We start from the raw sequence: 8047 nt of genomic DNA, 5'->3' as shown, positions 1-8047 counted from the left end.
AAACTTTTTAGGGCAGGTTGCTACAGGATGTTATGAATGATGTGAAACCTAACTTATATTTATGATTCTAATAATGGATATGAAAATAACATATCATTTGGTGGATATGTGTTGATTTTCTGAAACCCTAACCTTGGAGATTTTGATAGAAACCATAGAATTGACTTATGAGACATGTTTGATGTTTACCATTGATCATATGTTAGGATGCAAAATGCTACCCCTAACAAGGCTTGCAAAACTAAGAGAAACAAGTAAACAAATTAAGAAAATAGAATTAAAAGATAACTTTGATTTTCATTCATTGATCCCTAAGTGTCAAAGACACTACATATATATAATAATACAAATGGATAATAAACTAAAGGCCCAAAAACTTAAAGACCAACTAAACTATATTTAAGATAAAAGCCCAACTAAAATAAACTCTTCTACTAATTTAAATTTTAAATTGTCTAAAACTAAAACCATAATTCTATCATTACTCACCCCTTGAAAAACAACCTTGTCCTCAAGGTTGTGAAAATTGCTCTTACCACAAATTTTCTTCTCAAATCTCCTGGCTTGAAATTGGAAAACCAAACCTTTGTGCATATTGGCCACCAGGATCCCACTTCTTGTAGTGTAGACCCCTTATGACACATGAAGAATAATAATAACCACCAATAATAATTGGACCAACTAGCATGTTCCTTAATACAGCAACTGCACCGTGGTTATTCATACTCATAATAAGAATCATGTGCCTTTTTTGCACAGGTTTGTATGGTTCCCTAAAGTATATATTTAGATGGAGAACAAAGAAATTGATAGTGAAAACCTTCAGGGGAGCATCAATTGGAAGGATCTGAATTTCCTCTCTTCCATGAACCAAAAAACGTGGCCACACCTTACTCAAGGAAGCATTATGATGTGAATCAAACAATATAGTATTAGGAGAGAAATATATTACTTTCTTGGGTATTTGAGAGATAATTAGATAATTATCCAACTGTGGATATTCAAAATTGCAAGAACATTCTAACTTCTCCAGAAAGATAATAGGGAAAATTTCAACAAAATCTATAGCAGTAACATGATAAAAGCCATACAAATAGCTTAAACCATAGACACAATTCATTTTATATTCCAACAAGTGCAACTTCTTCTGTATAATTGCATCATAGACATTGTAGGCGAACCACACGACACATAAAATATCACCATTTATCTCGAGGCCACTGTGTTGTAGAAATCGGCCCAAAAAAGCCTTGATCTTGTCAATATATGGGGACTGAGTTGGAATTATGTGACCACATACATGTTCAACGATCACTGAACAACTACTATCATATAGAGAAGCAAGTTCCTTGCTTGGTTGGTTGGCTATTTGTCTGTCTTGACCATGTTCATTACCAAAAATATGAAGAGAAGGGCATTTGATAGGGTTACACTCCATCTCCTTCAAATTAAGAGCAAAGCCTGAACACAAAACTACAAATTTAAAGTCCATTTTACCTTTTAGCTTTTCTTGTTGTGCAGATTCGTTCTGGTAACTCTCACAAACCAAGACAAGCATTCGACAATAAGTACATCGACAACGTGAAGAGTAATCGTCAAAGGAACATTGACAAATAAGACAGGCACCAATTGTACTACTAGCCTCTGATATCCGATGATCAAAAACAAAATTCTTTCCTTTGATAAAACCACCATTTGGGAATTGCTCCAAATAACTGAAACACATTCTCGAACCCAACACCTTTTGACCTAATATATGCTGATGCCATTTCACACCTGATTCCACCAGTACAATACATAAGGATATTTTTTTCTTTCAACTGCTTGCTTCTATCAATTATCCACGAGGAGAAATCACTGTATTGCCTAACCTGTGGATCCAAAGTTTCAACATTTGGTGCGTGAAATTTCCTAATCCTTGTTTCATAAAGATTCCTTGCATCAAGTAAAACAATGCCATTTGTTGTACTCTCCTTATTAGCATTGTGAAGTGTAGAATGGAACTCAATTGTTGATAAATGTTTTCCAGCAATTGAGATTTCTAGCAACTTTAACAGAGGATGAGAACGGAGAGTAACCAGTTCCTTGACAATAGGAATAGAGAGTGAAGTGAAACCACACTCCTTAGTAACATCTTCGTTCAATGGTTGATGACAAGTTGCAAGCTTGAAATCAGTGTCGTGAAATAGAGTACTATTGGCTTTGAGTGCTTCGATGTGTTGTTCCAAAGAGGAAAAATTGCCGCCAGCCGTTATGGGCTTCCACGATTCATCTTCTGTTTGTTTATATGGTGGCGAATTCCGTAGCGAATCAGAAAGTTGTGATTTCAGATCTGCTTCTGCGTCCTCTTCTGTTTCCTCGTCTAAATCAGAAACTTGTCTCGTGCAAAGATCCTTCACCGTAGCACAAGCGAGGTCACCTTCGTCAAGCTCCGCTTTCTTGTAAAGATCCGTAACAAGATCTTTATCTTCCGAATCCGATTCATCATTATAGTTATCTTTGTCTGGAGAAATATCACGTACAGCTGCAGCTTTGCTGAGACTTGAGTCACTTGACAGACCAGAAAAAACATCACCATAACCTTCATCACCACCAACACCGTAATCGGATTTCACCGGATTCTCGTATTGGCTTTCGTAATTCAGAATCGGAGGAACCAAGGAAGCGGTATAAATGTGAGAATACGGGCCCGAATTATACAATAATTGATTGGGATTAGGGTTAGGATACCCATTATGGGGGATCCATTGATTCTGATTGTTCCCACGATCTGGACTCTTGGGTTGTTGAAAATTGGGGTTTTGACGAGGTTGAAAGGGTGAGTTACGATCAGAGGGTTGTTGTGGAGGCTGATGAGGCAATGTTTGGGAGAAATAGTTGCCACGGATGAGATTTTTTTGTAGCTTGAATGAAAATGGGACTTTAAGGGTTTTGGTATGTAGAGGAAAAGATAACAGATCCGGAGGTATTGTGCATTGGAAAGGGTTTTGAGACTTTTTTTGAGATCTTTTCTTAAAACAAGGATGAGACACTTGTAAATGCTTCTCAAAATCTTTTCTAATTGTGTAATAGGTTTTTGTTGGTTGCAGTGGTTGATGATGATTATTGTAGTAGTATGGATAATGAGATGATGAATAGGATAAATATGGGTTATGATTAGGTGGATGTGGTGAATACCCATGGTTTGGATAAAAACTTGGTGATGATGATCCATGAATGTAACAAGGTGTAAAAAGTTCCCATGGAAATGATGGAAAGGATGGTATGGTAGGAGTGGTGTCTACGGTGGAGTAGTATGGAAATGGAGGTGTGTGATAAGGATAATCCATCGGAGGATTTGAGTACATGGATGAAAGCACCAATTGTTAGGATGCAAAATGCTAACCCTAACAAGGCTTACAAAACTAAGAGAAACAAGTAAACAAACTAAGAAAATAGAATTAAAAGATAACTTTGATTTTCATTCATTGATCCCTAAGTGTCAAAGACACTACATATATATAATAATACAAATGGATAATAAACTAAAGGCCCAAAAACTTAAAGACCAACTAAACTATATTTAAGATAAAAGCCCAACTAAAATAAACTCTTCTACTAAGTTAAATATTAAATTGTCTAAAACTAAAACCATAATTCTATCATCATATCTGAAGTATATATGATATAAGAATGTTAGGAATGAGTTAGAACATTGAATTTGGAACTATTTTGATGTTGCAAATGTTTGGGTATGTTTTGGTTTGAGTTTGAAAGATAAATGCTGTCAAAAAGGGGATTTTTGGGTTCTGGTACTGCAGGAACCGGTTCCCCAAATGTGGAAACCGAGTTCCCAGCGCCTCTGTAGCGAAAAAAATGTGTTTTTATTGGATGGGAATCGGTTCCCAGTTTGGAGGAACCGGGTTCCACTGTACTGAATTGTTCAAAATTTCAAAAAGCCATAACTTTTGACTCGGGTGTCCGTTTGACGCGCCGTTTGGACTGTTGGAAAGATCAAATAAATTCCTGTCTTATAATAATGGATTGAGAACCATTAGAATATTATTTAATATGAGTTATACTTTTGTAAGTGTTTGATACGTGTAAGTTGATAATGATGTTGTATGCTTTATGCAATTATTCGTACGTTTTTGGTATGTGTGAGCCGATAATGATGCCTTGTGATAAATTAGCAATAAATATGTTTTAATTAGGAAGTTGAATATAGCGTGTTATTATGTTACTTGATTCTCGTAATGTGATGTTATTGTTAATATGATGAATTTGTTGTTGTTATTGTAGAATATGATGAATGTGTATGATGAAATTGTTGTCGTTGTTGCTAGTATGTGGGATTTGTTGTTGTTGTTGTAGACCCTATGGTCAATGTTGCTAAGTTGTATTGTGAAGTGAATTAATGTTGTATGATGATACAACATAGCGACATGATTGAGATGTGATGAATTACTATGATAGTAATGATATGGTTATTGCCATAGAACTTTGGCATTGAGTTGATGTGTTTTAGACGATGTTGTGACGTATTGTTTATATTGTATTTATGGATGTGCATCATTTGAGTCGCACCCATTGCATAACCTGAAACTTATTGCAAACACAACGGCCTGAAAACTATGGCAAACACGATAGCCTTAATGGCAAATACTGACGATGTGCCCAATGATAATGTTTAAGTTGGGAGTTTTACTCCAAATGGTACCACATGCATATGCATAAGTTTGAGTCACATTGAGTCACATTTAAGTTGCAGTTGAGTTGTGTTTGGCTTGTTGAGATGATAAGATGTTTGTCGTGACGTGATGATATTATAATTGTGAATTTGAATATGTTATCTTAATTGATTAATGACATTTTTGCGATTTTGAAAGTTGTATTATATTGATAAGTTGTTTTGCGATGAAAATTGTTGTGAGATGTTATGTGATGAGAAGTGGTGAAATTATGTATGATCTATATCTCCTATACTATTTATCATGCATTCCTTTATATTGTAAGATATATCTCACCCCTTTGCTGATATTTCCCCTACCATGGGAAATGGGCAGGTACTCAAGATTAGTTGTGGACGTTTGAGGTTATTTATATGAAGTCTTTATGTTGCTCTATAATAAGTCAAGAAAGTCTGGCTCTGATTAGTAGCACTCGGGGGGGATAGTCGTTATTATTTAAAGTTGTTGTATGTTAAGTTCACATTAATTTAAAGTTGGATGAAAGATGTTTTTATGTTGATTCTGATTTATAAGTTGAAGTTTGATTCAATTGAATAAAGTTGCGTTTCCGAATGCTATGTGTCAATGTTAAAATGAAATACAAGTTGTTTATTTGTTTTAAGTTGAAATGTGGCATCCCATTGTATGTTGAAGATTTTTAAATGCACTCTGATTTTCGGGATTTAGTCAAAGTCGGGATTTACCGGTATTATTTTAAAGGCGTGATTGAATTAATGTGTTGATTTAAGCAGTTAAGTTATGGTCGAATTAGTCGGAGAAATACAATTGCGAGTTGATATTAATTGAGTCATGGATCGATTGTAGTTGTGGAATATTGTTGGAAATAATATCCGTTATTGTTATGTGATTTATTGGATATATTATAAATGAAGTTATTAGTAATTGGGCCTATCTTAGAAATAGAGTTAGCAAGTGTGGGGTGCTAATTGAGCCCATTAGTAATTATAAGAAGTTGGTAAGAGAAACAAAAATAAGGGAATTGAGAAAAATATCAACTAGAAGTGCATTTTGGTGAAAAAGGAAAGAAAGAAGAAAGGAAATCTAGGGCATAAAGGGGAAGAACTCCATTGGAGAAGATGGGGTTTTTGCTAAGGTAAGGGTGGGGTTCTTACTCTCAAAGGGTTGACACGATGATGGGTACGGTAGAGGTTAGATTTCATAATTGTGAATCTATGAATGTGTGAAGAATTTGATTTGTTATGTGTTCTTGGATGTTATGAATGATGTGAAACCTAACTTGTATTTATGATTCTATGCATGATTCTATGAATGGGTATGAAAATAACATGTGATTTGATGGATATGTGTTGATTTTCTGAAACCCTAACCTTGGAGATTTTGATAGAACCCAATAGAATTTACTTATGAGATATGTTTGATGTTTACCATTGATTATATGTAAAATTATATATTATATAAGAATGTTAGGAATGTGTTAGAACATTGAATTTGGAACTAATTTTGATGTTGCAAATGTTTGGGTATGTTTTGGTTTGAGTTAGAAAGATAAATGCTGTCAAAAATGGATTTTTTGGGTTCTGGTACAACAGGACCCGGTTCCCCAAATGTGGGAACTGAGTTCCCAGAGCCTCTATAGCGAAAAATGTGTTTTTTTTATGAGAACCGGTTTCCAATTTGGAGGAACCGGGTTCCACTTTACTAAATTGTTCAAAACTTCAAAAAGCCATAACTTTTGACTAGGGTGTCTGTTTGACGCGCTGTTTGGACCGTTGGAAAGCTAAAATAAACTCCTATCTTAAAAGAATGGTTTGAGAACCATTAGAAGATTATTTAATATGACTTATAATTTTGTAAGTGTTTGATACGTGTAAGTTGATAATGATGGTGTATGCTATATGCAATTATTCGTACGTTTCTGATATGTGTTAGCCGATAATGATGCCTTGTGATAAATTAACAATAAATATGTTTTCATTAGGAAGTTGAATATAACGTGTTATGATGTTACTTGATTCGTGTAATGTGATGTTATTGTTAATATGATGAATTTGTTGTTGTTATTGCGGAATATGATGAATGTGTTGATGTTGTTGTTAATTAATGAATTGTTGATTTTTGCTATTAATGTGATGAATCTGTTATTGTTTGGTGTTAATATGATGATGCTTGTTGATGTTGTTGTTGATAAGACAAATTATTAATGTTTGTTGTTAACATGATGGATTAGTGGATGTTGTTATTATTATTATGAAATTGTTGTCGTTGTTGCTAGTATGTGGAATTTGTTGTTGTTGTAGTAGACCCTATGGTCAATGTTGATAAGTTGTATTATAAAGTGAATTAATGTTGTATGATGATACGATATAGCGACGTGATTGAGACGTGATGAATTACTATGATAGTAATGATATGGTTATTGCCATAGACCATTGGCATTGAGTTGATGTGTTTTAGACGATGTTGTGACATATTGTTTAGGTTGTATTTATGGATGTGCGTCATTTGAGTCGCATCCATTGCATAGCCTAAAACTTATGGCAAACACGACGGCCTGAAAACTATGGCAAACACGATGGCCTTAATGGAAAATAGAGACGATATGCCCAATGATAATTTTTAAGTTGGGAGTTTTACTCCAAATGGTTTCACATGCATATGCATAAGTTTGAGTCACATTGAGTCACATTTTAGTTGCAGTTGAGTTGTGTTTGGATTTTTGAGATGATGAGATGTTTGTCGTGACGTGATGATATTATAATTATGAATTTGAATGTGTTGTCCTAATTGATTAATGACATTGTTGCCATTTTGAAAGTTGTATTATATTGATAAGTTGTTTTGCGATGAAAATTGTTGTGAGATGTTATGTGATGAGAAGTGGTGAAATTGTGTATGATCTATATCTCTTATATTATTTATCATGCATTCCTTTATATTGTAAGATATATCTCACCCCTTTGCTGATATTTCCCCTACCATGGGAAATGGACAGGTACTCGAGATTAGTTGTGGATGTTCGAGGTTATTTATATGAAGTCTTTATGTTGCTATATAATAAGTCAAGAGAGTATGGCTCTGATAAGTAGCACTCGGGGGGGATAGTCGTTATTATTTAAAGTTGTTGTATGTGAAGTTGACATTTATTTAAAGTTGGATGAAAGATGTTTTTATGTTGATTCTGATTTATAAGTTGAAGTTTGATTCAATTGAATAAAGTTGTGTTTCTGAATGCTATGTGTCACTGTTAAAATGAAATACGAGTTGTTTATTTTCTTTAAGTTGATATGTGGCATCCCATTGTATGTTGAAGATTTTTAAATGCACTATCATCATCGTCTTTGTTTGCCCTTGAGAAA

General features: G+C 34.3%; 1 pseudogene; it reads right to left on the bottom strand.

The window, feature by feature from the left end:
• Positions 1–316: 316 nt before the first annotated feature.
• Positions 317–3347, bottom strand: LOC131618632 (uncharacterized; annotated as a pseudogene).
• Positions 3348–8047: the final 4700 nt, after the last annotated feature.

Source organism: Vicia villosa, linkage group LG7, assembly GCF_029867415.1.
Source record: "Vicia villosa cultivar HV-30 ecotype Madison, WI linkage group LG7, Vvil1.0, whole genome shotgun sequence".
Taxonomy (NCBI): Eukaryota; Viridiplantae; Streptophyta; class Magnoliopsida; order Fabales; family Fabaceae; genus Vicia; species Vicia villosa.
The sequence above is the reverse complement of the archived record's forward strand: the minus strand, read 5'-3'. Positions and strand labels throughout refer to the sequence as shown.